Source organism: Protopterus annectens, chromosome 9.part0 (genome assembly GCF_019279795.1).
Source record: "Protopterus annectens isolate FY-2018-M chromosome 9.part0, PAN1.0, whole genome shotgun sequence".
Lineage (NCBI taxonomy): Eukaryota > Metazoa > Chordata > Ceratodontiformes > Protopteridae > Protopterus > Protopterus annectens.
Genome location: NC_056743.1, coordinates 1,552,521,359 through 1,552,534,178, shown reverse-complemented (window position 1 = coordinate 1,552,534,178; position 12,820 = coordinate 1,552,521,359).

Here is a 12,820-nt window from a genome sequence, read left to right as displayed (position 1 = left end):
TTCTTTGGCACCAAAAATAGTCTTGAGTAGAATCCAGATCCTATCTGATCTGGAGGGACTATTTGGATGACTCTTTTTCTTAGCTGCTTTTCTATCTCTAGTGCTGCTTCTTCCCTTTGACTGGGTGGAATGTCGGGAAGGTTTTTTGAAGGGACAGGACAAAGATCGAAGGGGATTTGATAACCTCTGGTTATAATCCTTTGTACCCAAGAATCGGTGGTGATGGTTAGCCAGGCAGAAGGGTACAAGGAGAAACGACCCCCAACCACCTCCAGAGGAAAGGAGTTGGGCCACTCTTCAGGAGCGCTAGTAGGATTGGCCAGGAAAAGAGTCCCTGGAAACCTGGTTACGTGGACCCCCTCTGCCCCGAAAGGGGCGTCTTCCCTGTGAGTTTCCCCCTCTGCCTCTAGGGGAGAACTTGGCCTTTGTGTTATGGAAAGGACCCTGAGACTTCTTGAACCATATCTTCCCACTCTTTTGGTTTTGGGAGAAAGCACGTTGAGGGGAAGAATAACGGACACCTATGGCAGAAAGGGTCTTACCGTCCTGTTCACATCTGGCCAGTGTGCTTTTAACTTTGGGTCCATACAACGAGGAGGCTTCAATGGGAGCGTTACAAAAGGAAGCCTTAAAGGGTTCCGTGAAATTGCACAAGCGCATCCAGGCTTGTCGTCTCAAGACCACTGCTGAACCCGCCACTCTAGCTACTCCTTTTGATGCGTGAGATATCAGTCACATGGAGGAGTTAGATATTGACTCAATGGTGGCCAGCTGAGAGGCCACTTTGTCATGGACCTCTTCAGACATGGCACCAGCCAAGGTTTCAGAGAGCTCGGAAATTAAATCCCTTTGAAGCCTGGAAAAATGTGCCATATAATTCAGGGACCTGATAGCAAAGGTCGCTGATGCAAAGGTGCGCTTCCCTATCCTATCCAGGGCCCAGGACTCTTTATTGGGTGGATGGACAGTCTGGCTTTCTTCTTCCGCCAGATCATTTTTGGTTGTGGCCACTGCCACCAGAGCATCCACAGGAAGACCTTTAGACCAATGGGGATCCATAGCAGGAGGGGACAAAATCTTATCTGGCCTCCGGGAAATAGCCTTGACCGTGTCAGGAGCCTTCCACGCACGCTGCACGATGAACCAGACAAGTTCATCGGCAGGTGGAGTAACCCAGGAGGTAGGGGGCCGGGCGCGAAAGGCCTGCAGGAACCCAGACTCCTCAGAGGTTGGATTAGAGGGCTGCCAGTCACCTCTCTGTTTAAGGATTTCGAGGATATCACCAAAGGATACCTCAGAGGGTGACCAAGGGGATCCTTCCCCATCATCAAAGTCTGTGTCTTCAGTGAGGGACTCCTCTATGGAGTCCATGTGCTCACTCTTGCACAATGTTTTCCGGTGAACTTCCTCAGAGGGGGAAGCTGGGGAAGACAATGGAAAGGGGGTTACCTGTGGGAATATGTCCTGAGGCCCTTGCGCCCAGTGTCTGCTAGGTGCGACTTGTTAACATAGCGGTCCAGAGGAGGGCAGGGAGATAGACAGACAAGTATCGCCAGCAGAAACCAGAGCCTTCTCCATCAGTTGGAAGGCTGGTCCACCTGAAGAGGGGTGAGTGTCCAGGACAGGGGTTACCCCTCCCCTAAGTGGCTCAGACTGCCGACCTGGAGTCCCTGGATGGCTGTGAAATAACAAATTACGCGTGTCACAACTATCATCCTGGGTCATAGCAAAACTCTCCTGCCACGAAGGCAACTGCGGTTCCTTAGTGAGGTCCATTAAGGGAACTGTAGAGGGGGAAGACTGTGCTATATCAATGGACTTCAAAGGCAATGAAGGAGGAGAATAAGAAGGGGTCTTTGGCGATGGGTGATCACCTCCCAAGGAAGGATAAGTCCTGGAGGGGCGGGATACCTCTGGCCAGAAGCACTTGATCCACAAGACGTAATATGTCATGTTCAGAGAGGCTTCTAGTGGACCTCACGGAGACAGATGAGGGAGAAACAAGTCTGTCCACAGAAGAGACAAGCTTGGTGCCCACTTCACCAGTCTGCACTGAGAACAACGGTGCAGAGAGAGACTGGACTACGGGTGTCTGCACTTAGGAAATCATTGGTGCCGATGTCACGGTCTGCACTGACAAAGGGATTGGTGCTGAAGTGGTTGGTACCAAAGCTGGAACCGACAAAATTGGTGCCAATAACTGAGACGTCGGTTCCGAGTAAGATGTCGGAGCTGACGTGGTCAAGGTCTGTGCCGGCTGAACAGTCGGTGCCGATGTAGTAGTCGCAGAAGTCTGAACCGAGGAGCCCCTCGGTACTGATATAGTAAAGGCTACAGTAGATGGAGTCAAAATCACTGATGGCACCGAAGGCCTTGGTGCAGAAGGTCTAGGCACCGAAAGCGCTGGGGCCGACTGAGTAAGCTCCAAAGCAGAAACTTTAGCCTTTGTAGGTCTTGGTTGGCGAGAGTCCCCAGCCGGGGACAAAGGCAAAGACTTTGCCTATGTAGGATCATCCAATATTTTCTTATGGGCTCTAGGAGGGGTTGAAGCCTCCGATTCAGAAATAGCCTCTGAAAAAGGAGATTTAAGAAGTCCCTTCAGCAACAACTTATTTTTCCTCTCAATCAAAGTTCTATTGGAAAAATTTTTACAAATACCACAGGGCGGGTCAACAGATAAGTGAGACACACCCAAGCAATAAACACACAAAGAATGTGAATCTGATGTAGGTAATTTGTGTCCACAATCTGAACACCTTTTAAATCCTGGGCTACCTTTTTTATCTGCCATGATAGAAAAGGAGACAGAAGAAAGGGTACCAGCAATGGTATGAAAGAATACCCAAAGGTAATGAAGAAAAAAGAGGGTTTACCAATGATGGTAAGGGAGAAAATACTTTGCAGTAAAAGGTGCAGAGTAAAGAGCAGGAAACTTAAAAAGATATAGTCGTTAAATGCGATAGGGTAAGAGACAACAAATTAGAAACTTTTCTGACAGAAAAGGTTATATTAGACTAGTCTGAGAACAAATATCTATACTTAGCTCAAAAGAAGCAGCTTGACACGACCGAATGCCGACGCGGTAAACGAAATCTGAGGTAACAGGGAGAGGGGAATTCTGGGTAAGAGTTTAGCTCGAGAGTTTGTAGCTGACGCGAGCTTGGAAGATGGCCGGCTTGGTTCCAAGGTCGGAACCGATACCCATACGTAAGGAATGAACAAGGATTAACAATATTAGATCAAGTGTTGCAGAAGAATACATTTTCCCAAAAATCTATCAAATGCTTTCCATTACTTGTCAGAAGGACAGGAATTGGTATAAACTAGATGTTCAGCAGCGGCTGGGTTCACTACTGCTGGATCTGATCAGGAATGAGTGTATAACAACTTATAAGACTGACAAATGTAATACAATCTATCTGCTTTCCTGAGGACAGCAGGATGGCTGTCAAGCAAGTTACAAGTATAAAAACATCTTCCGGTGCTGAAGGAGCAAGAGGAACTGCTGTTGGTTCTGGAGATTCCAGCTATAATAAATAATACTTTTTTCATTGACTGCAGAATATCATTACATTCCTACTGAAACAACTGATTCATTCTGGAAATAGTTTTACACAAAGAGAATTCTTGACAGGAACTGGCTGAAGCCACAGCCTCCTCAGAATCTGAGGTGACAAAACAGCATCTGTCCCTTCACAGTCATTTTGTGGTTTAAACACTTGAAGCTCTTCAGAAAATGAGGACTCTCTTTTTCATTTACCAGAAATAGTTACATTCGAAGGGTCAAGATCCTGAAAAAAACATGAACTAAGTCCAATAAATTATTCCTGTTCAAAGTGACTGAGACTGGAGAATAAACATATCTACATTTTTGCTTCATTTTGACAGGAATTTCTGAAGAAACAGACCCACTTGTGCCAGGAAAAAAAAATCCTAGTGTTAGCCATAGCATTCTAGCAAGATAGAATAACATTCCAAACCCTTTTTCCAAGACCAACATCACTGGCTCTCACTTGTCCAACAAGGGTACTCCAACAGCCAGAGAAGATGTATCTAACCATCCAATCAGTCCATTGCAGTTGTAGGGACTACAGCAGAGGGCTCCAGGGGAAAAAGATGAATGGTGTGAGGAACTAGTAATAGCAATAACACAGTCACCAATCTGCAGTCAAGGCACTATAGCAACCTGCTGTGACAGCAAAGGCTGTTTACTAATTTTATTCTTTGCGTGGCTGGAAGAATGAAGAACTGAGGAACTGGGAGGATGTTCCATATAAGTTGAAAAAGAGACCTGATTCCCAGGGAAGCCTAGCAGCACTAGCTGGTAAAACAAATAAGTTGTAAAAAAAAGCCACTTCTGCCCCATAAAAACACATTAGAAAGCACTTTAAACACTTATTCCTACCCTGAAGTGTAAAATAGCACATTTTTACCAGTGACTAAATAGTTTTTAATTAGTTTTAACAACTTTTTACCACAAAAGTTCCAAACAACTACTGAACAGAATAACACATAGAACGTTGACAGTCCCAGTGTCTTGAGATGAAACTCACCAAAAAACGGCAATTCAGCAGCTGAAAAGTGTGAACGAAAGCCAGTGGAACAGATGAAACAAATGGCTACAAAAACCAGCGATATCCACAGCCAAACTCTCAGCAGTTAGATAAACTTTTAGAAAGCCAGTGGAACAGATGAAACAAATGAAATAAATTTCTTCAAAAACCAACGGTATCCTCAGCCAAACTGTAATTTTATTAAACGAAACACAGAATAATCCAACAGGTTAAGCACTTTCACTTGCTAAATGGCAAGCTTCTTCAGAACAAGTTGAAACAAACCTCTCAACACTTAAATAAACTTTTTGGCGCCAAAATGCAAAATACACAATGCTTCATATTAAAGGTATAGGACACCTAAAAATACACATAGTGGCAAAACCTATTATTATAAAAATCCTATCTATGCTAACGCACAACGTGAACAAATACAATGTATAATATATATTATAAAATATAAATCTAAACCTTAAAATATTTTAATATTAAATATTAGTATGTAAAATGCCTGGGTAATACAGAACAAATGATTACATATCCATCCAAACTGTCCTATAAAAACTATAAGAATCTAAACAACAATACAATAAACAATTACCAAAATACATATCTTGTCCTAAATCTACCTATCTATAAAAATATTGTAACAAAATTGTACCATCAATATGATGTGAATATTTGAATATAAATATATATAAATATAAAATTTGGTATGCCTGTTTGTGCCTTATAATCACAAATTAACTGTTGCATATGCCACTAAACCCAAATTCAACCCATAGCCAGCAAAGGTTTAATAGAAATAATGTCATTGAGTCCTGGTGGAGTTGAAGCATCCAATAAAACCTGCCACCAATACTCTTTGTTTGATAACAGGCCCTTGAAGTCTCCCCCCATATCAAGTTGAACACTGTCAATAATAGCAAACTTGAAATAGTGCCTGTCTCCACATTTTTTGATATGTCTAAAAAGAGCGTTCTTTTCATCTTTTGTCCTGATACTATATAAATGAGAATATATCCATTTATTAAATTTCCTCTCAGTTTTTCCTATATAAAATCCTGAGCATGCCATGCATTTAGCCATATATACAATCATCTTAGTGCAACAATTACCTTGTTTGAATATTATTTTTGTATTATTTATATTTTCCAATGTTATACTTTTTTCCTGAAGAATGTGATTGCACCGTTTACAACTACCACATTTTTTAGTATAAGAGTCATAAAAATAGAAGTTATGTCCTTACCATAACGTTCCATGTGGAGTGTTCATCTCGCCTTTGTTCTTACACATGGGTTCGGAGTCGATCCTCGGCTCCGTGCCGGCCTCTTGCAAGCTCTGCATCGAGAAGAAGCTCGAGACAATCTAATACCCACAATCTCCCTCTGCCTTTACCTCAGATCTAGTTTGCAAGCAAACCAATCTACAGAATAGCACATTCATGCTTATACACGTATGTATAGAAAGAATTTACAGAAAACTATATATATATATCTAAACAGACACATATATATATATATATATATATATATGCCAACTATGTACACAATGTCGTAACAGTAGCAGAATGCTCCTGGCCAGGCATCAAAGAACATTCTTCCTAAGGGTGGGAGGGTGGGACTGTAAGAACAAAGGCGAGATGAACACTCCACATGGAACGTTATGGTAAGGACATAACTTCTATATGTGATAGTGTTCAATCTCGCCGTTTATTCTTACACATGGGTAGCGTCCCTAGCTCCTTGATCCTGAGGAACTCACGGGAGGACGTTCTTGAGCACAGTGGAACCAAAGGTTGCCCTGTCCCTAGAAACCTTGTCTACTTTATAATGAGAAATAAATGTATGTGGCTTAGACCAAGTAGCAGCCGCACAAATAGCGTCCAGTGGTAGGCGAGCTGCATGAGCCAAAGACGTAGACACTGACCTTGTGGAATGTCCTTTGGGTTTATGTAAAAGGGGTTGATTAGAAGAATCGTAGACATAGATTATACAATCCGTTAACCATTTAGAAAGAGTTCTTTTGGTAACTGCAAGTCCTTTCCTGCTATCAGCAAAAGCCACAAAGAGTTGATCTGTTTTTCTGTGATCTTTTGTTCTATCCAAATAAAATCTTAGCTGTCTGTGAACATCCAATTTGTGTAACATATACTCCATTTTATTGGAGTGGTTTTTGAAGAAAGTGGGTAATTCAATGGACTGATTAATATTGTTAATAGAACACACTTTAGGGAGGAAGGATGAATTGGTTCGAAGAGAAACTCTGTCAGAGTGAAAGATCAAATAAGGGTGCTTGATGGAGAGAGCCTGAAGTTCAGATACTCGTCTAGCGGAAGTAATGGCTACCAGAAAGAGAGTTTTCCAGGACAAAAATTTTAATGGGCAAGAAGAGGCGGGTTCAAAAGGGGACAACATTAATTTAGATAACAATAAATTCAGACTCCAAGGTGACGTCGGAGATCTGACCGGTGGTTTAATATGAAAAACTCCTTTTAAAAAGGCTTTACAAAGTCTGTGAGCCATAACAGGAGCTCCACATTCTTCAACATGGAAATTCGAAATGGCAGCCAATTGAACTCTTAGAGTAGCAGGAGAAGCACCCTGATGAAATAAGTCCGTTAAGAACTCTAATATCTTATTCAAAGGAGCTATAAAGGGATCCACATGGTGTGTATTCGCCCAGAATACAAATCGCTTCCATTTGCTAGTATATGTTTTAGTAGTGGAAGCTTTATGCGAAGCCACCAATATATCCTGGACTGCTGGTGACAAAAGATCAGACCTGGCTAAGTTGGGAATTGGAGCAGCCAAGCTGCTAGATGGAGTGACCAGAGCGCGGGATGGGGAACCCCTGACGAGTGAGTCAATAGATCTGGCTCTGGGTCCAGAATCCAGGGTCCCCGAATGCAGTGTATCTTCAGGAAGGGAAACCAAATTTGACGAGGCCAGAATGGAGCAATGAGGATTATCGTCCTGTGTAGGTTCCTGGCTTTCTGGAGAAACTTTGATATCAGAGGAAATGGAGGAAATGCGTACAGGAGTCCCGGGGCCAATCGTAAACCAGTGCGTCCCTGGGGACTTCCCCTGGAGGGGGTAATAGGGCAAAGTAGCTCCTGCATTTGGCGTTCATTGGAGACGCAAACAGGTCGCAGGAAGGCTGGCCCCACGTGCGCAAAATCCTTTTCGCCACTCACTGTTTTAGAGGCCACTCGTGGGGTAACAGAATTGCTCTGCTCAGGCTGTCGGCTATGAAGTTGGATGACCCGGGATGTGCGTTGCTATTAGAAAGCGACCCGTGGACTCCGCCCACTGCCAAATTCTCATGGCCTCTCTGCATAGTTGATAGGACTTGGTTCCCCCTTGCTTGTTTATGTACCAGACTACAGACATGTTGTCCGTCTGAACTGCAATAGTCCCTAGAGGAAGAAGGGGAGCAAAGTGTTGCAACGCTAGAAACACTGCCCTCAACTCTAGAACATTGATGTGCAGATTGTACTCCAAATTGGTCCATTCGCCTTGGACTGTCTGTCCCTGAAAGATGCCCCCCCACCCTATCAGGGAAGCGTCCGTGGTCACCGTAACTGTGGGCGTGGGTAGCACAAACGGCCTCCCTTGGAAAGGTTGCGTTTGAAGCCACCAGTTTAGATCTGTTTTGCAAGTCTTTGTTATAAGAATCTCGTGTGTTAGAGGTAGTTGTTGAAACGACCATTGTGCAAACAGTAGCCATTGTAGGACTCTCATGTGCAGCCTTCCCAGGGAATTGCAATAAGGAGGCTGACATGAGGCCCAACACCTTTAGTACTAGTTTTGCAGGAGATTTCCTTGACAAGAGTAGAAGACGATGTGAGTCTGAAGTGATAATATCCTTTCTGGGGGAAGCCTCAGAATCAACTGACGTGTGTTTAACTCTGCTCCTATGAACAAGATATTTTGTGATGGCTGAAGTAAGGATTTTCCGAAGTTTACGGAGATCCCTAGGTGAACACACAGTTGAAGAACAAAGTCTCTGGCCTGCAGTAGTTGGCCGGTGGTGGCCGAAAGGAGCCAGTCGTCCAGATACGGAAACACCTGGAATCCCTGGTGTCTCAAGTGAGACGCTACCACTGCCATGCATTTGGTGAAGACCCTGGGGCTGAGGTCAGACCAAAGGGCAGGGCTCGAAATTGAAAGTGACTGGCTCCCAGCCGGCGCAAATGATCTCTGGATGCCCTGGCCATTTTGATGTGGTAGTATGCATCCTCTAGATCTATTGAGCACATCCACTCGTCCTTCTGTAAGAATGGAAGGATCGATTGAAGCGTGACCATTGAACTTTTCTTTCTTGACGAAAGTATTGAGGTAGCTTAGGTCTAGAATGGGCCTCCAGTCCCCTGTTTTCTTTGGAACTAAAAGAACCTTGAGTAAGTCCCGAATCCTTGCTGGTCCACTGGGACTGGCTGGATGACTCTTTTCTAGCAGCTTTGCAATTTCTAAAGCCGCTGGCTCTCGCAGATGGGGCGGTACATCTGGGAGTCTTTTCTTTGGGATGGGATGGGATAGGAAGGGTATGTTGTAACCTCTGGTAACCACGCTTTTACCCACTTGTCTGTAGTTATATTTTGCCAGGCCTGAGGGTATAAAGCTAGCGACCCCGACTGCCTCCAGAGCAGGACAGTCGGGCCTCCTCTCAGGAGTGCTGGAAAGGTTTACCAGGAGTGTTTCCCTGTCACCTTGATGTTGCGGACCCCTCTGCCGCCAGGCGGCGTCTTCCACCTCTGCCCCTCCTCTGCCTCTAGAGGGGCATCACCCTGTGTGCCTGAGAAAGACCCTTGGGGTTTTGAAACCACATTTTCCACCGCGTTGCCCTTTGGGTGCGGTCTGGTTGGGGTGGAAAACGGACTCCGACAGCAGACAGAGTCTTTCCCTCTTGTTCACACCGGGTAAGGGTCTCCTTTACCTTGGGGCCAAAGAGAGTGGCACCGTCAAATGGGGCGTTTGTAAAGGAAGACTTGAAGGCTTCCGCAAAGGAGCATAAGCGCATCCAGGATTGTCTACGAAGAGCAATCGCTGAAGCTGCTGCCCTACTCGAACCTTCGGCTGCATAGGAAATCAGCCTCATGGACGAGTTAACAATCGATGTTAGGGTATTAAGTTGCGCTGTCACTTTCTCTGAGACAGCTGCATCTGTAGCACCCTGGAGGGTATCTCCCAACTCTTTGACTAGATCCCTCTGTAGACGTGTAAAATGGGTCAAATAGTTCAGGGACCGCATGGAAAAAGCCGCTGAACTAAAAATGCGCTTCCCGTATCTATCCATCGTCCTAGAGTCTTTATTAGGAGGATGGACAGACGAAGAAGACTCCGACATCTCCTTTTTCGTGGCTGCTGCCACCACCATAGCGTCTACTGGAACTCCTTTTGTAAGGTAGGACTTGTCCTGAGGTGCTGTGATGTATTTGTTAGGTTTCCTTGGAACAGGTTCCACTGTGTCAGGAGCCTCCCACGCCCTTCGAGCAATTAGTTCCATTAATTCGTCGAAGGGCGGAGTGACCCAGGAGGAGGAAGGGCGAGCACCAAATGCCTTCAGCAGAACTGACTCATCCTCAGAAGGGGGAAGGGACTGCCAGTCACCTCTCTGCTTCAGGATCTCCAATATGTCGAAAAGAGACATCTTCTGAAGGTGACTTTGGGGACTCCTCTGACTCATCTAAGTCAGTATCAGATGTCAAGGATTCCTGTGGAGAATCCAAGTGTCTCCTCTTACACAATCTCTTCCTAGGGACTTCCTCGTGGGGAGCATCTGAAGAAGCCTCGGAGGAAGAGGGGCACCCTCCAGGGTCGCTGAGACACTGGTGCCCGGCGCTTGGATGTGGCCGTGGGTGCAGATGAAGACAAAGGCCCTTTATGGGGAGGAGAAACTGCTTCCACTGATGTGGTTGTCTGGGTAGACAACACCTTCCTCATCAGGTCGAACGCTCCCGGGTCCCGCATCGAAGAATCCCCCGGTTCCGAAGAAATGGGAAGAATCCCCGACACAGGCACCGAAGGCATCGACCCCGAGGACGGAGCCGAATCGATCCGCGCCGAGGCCCCGAGGGGGAGAGTCGGAACCGACGCGTCGGTTCGACTCTCGGCCCCGGAACCAAGAACAGACCGTCGGCTCCGAGACTCCGGTACCAGGTCCGACGGAGTCGAGGTGAGGGGAACAGACTGAGAAAAGGACGGTTCTGGACCCGAGGGCTCCACAATCAGTAGATCAGCCTCTTCCGGCTCCAAAGACTGAATCGGTCTCGGAGGAGGAATGGATGGAGATACAGGGAGGCCTTCAAGTTTCGACACCAACTGGGTGGAAACCGAAATAAGTTTGGAGAGGGCCGAATGCTCCAATAACTTCTGCACCACGCGATCCACATCGACATCCGAAAGTTTGGAGGAAGAACGGGTCGAAGGAACCGAAGACGGAGCCGACCTCAATATGGTCGAAGGAGGGAGCTCCATCACCGGTTCCAAGACTCGAGGCTTAGGAACCGATACCAGTTGAACACTCGGCCCCGAAATCTGTGGAACCGGTGATCTAACCTTTGAAGAAGAGCTCGGAGCCGATGACTTAGGCTCCAACGTCTTCGACTCCTTAGAGGACTTCGATGCCTGGTCAGAAGCATCCAGAGCCTCTTGGAAAGCAGGTTTCAATAGACCTCTGTCCATTAGTTTCCTGCGCCTATCTGTCATGACCCTCCCACTAAAAGAGTGACAGATGGAGCAATCCTCTTGTAAGTGGAGAGGGCCAAGGCAGTAGAAGCAGGAACTATGGTTGTCAGTGACCGACATTTTCTGGCCACACTGACAACGCTTGAAACCAGACTTTACCTTCTCAGACATTATAGGGAAGAAAGACAAATCCAGTAAAAACAGTCAAGTCCGATAAAGTTAGTCAAAACCGATGAAATTGTCAAATCCGGTAAAATTTTCCTTAACTAGGTAAAATATGAAGGGTGTAGGCCCCGACAAATATTTAACCGATAATTAAAGTTAACGGTACCAATAAATTAACGGAACCACAACACAATCACACAGTTAACACTGAAAAATATCAATAGACTAGAATCCTAATAAAATATAACAAAAAAAGTTATATCTTAGCTTAGAAACTCTCGAGCTAGCTCCCAACGATGCGTATGCAGCAGCGGCAAACTAGATCTGAGGTAAAGGCAGAGGGGGATTGTGGGTATTAGATTGTCTCGAGCTTCTTCTCGATGCAGAGCTTGCAAGAGGCCGGCACGGAGCCGAGGATCGGCTCCGAACCCATGTGTAAGAACAAACGGCGAGATTGAACACTATCACATTATTGGTTTTAAATTCCTTTTCTCTAAATATTTCTTTATGTTGTACCCCATCTTATACGCAAATCTGGGTCCAGTCCCTAAAATACTAACCAATTCCTCATCAATAGCAATGATATTCTAATTAGTAGTCAAGATGTTCTTAACTTTACCTATATATGGTCCATATTCCAACACACAATATTTCCCATATGATGGACTATTTTCTAGGGAATGTACTGGTGGCTCATCAGTCAGCCCTGATGCATAATATAAGCCCAACAATGGTTTATATTTAAATGTCCATCCTTGAATAGTTTGCTGACTAACCCTAGCCATCATCTTGTCATCATACCCTCTTTCCTGGAACATATTTGTGATATGTGCCACTTCCTCTATCATGTCTTTGTATACAGAAGTCATTCGGATGGCACGTATGATCTGTCCTTTATAAATGTTGATAAACTTGTTCCTGGGATGATAACTGGAAAATTCTAAATAACTGTTGGAAAAGGTATTTTTTCTATAAATTCTTGACTTAAACCCAGATCCCATTTTAGAAACACATGTGTCTAAGTAGGGTACACCAAAATCATTGCTGTACGAAGTGAATTTTAAAAAGTTGCTACTCTGATTGAGATATATCAAAAACTGGTTCAATCTGTCCGAATTCCCTTCCCATAATATATATATATATCATCTAAATAACGTGAATAATATTTAATATATTGCATAAACTGGCTCTTAAACATCTTAGTCTCTTCCCAATCTAACATAACCAGGTTAGCGAAGATGGGAGCAGATGCTGCTCCCATAGCAACGCCCCTGGTTTGTCTAAAGAATTCACCCTCGAATTGAATGTAATTATGTTCAAGGACAATTGACATCATGTCCATTAATAAGCATGCTTTGTCCCATTCAAGGCCTGCATATTTATGTATGCTGTTAGCAAATGCCTCTAATC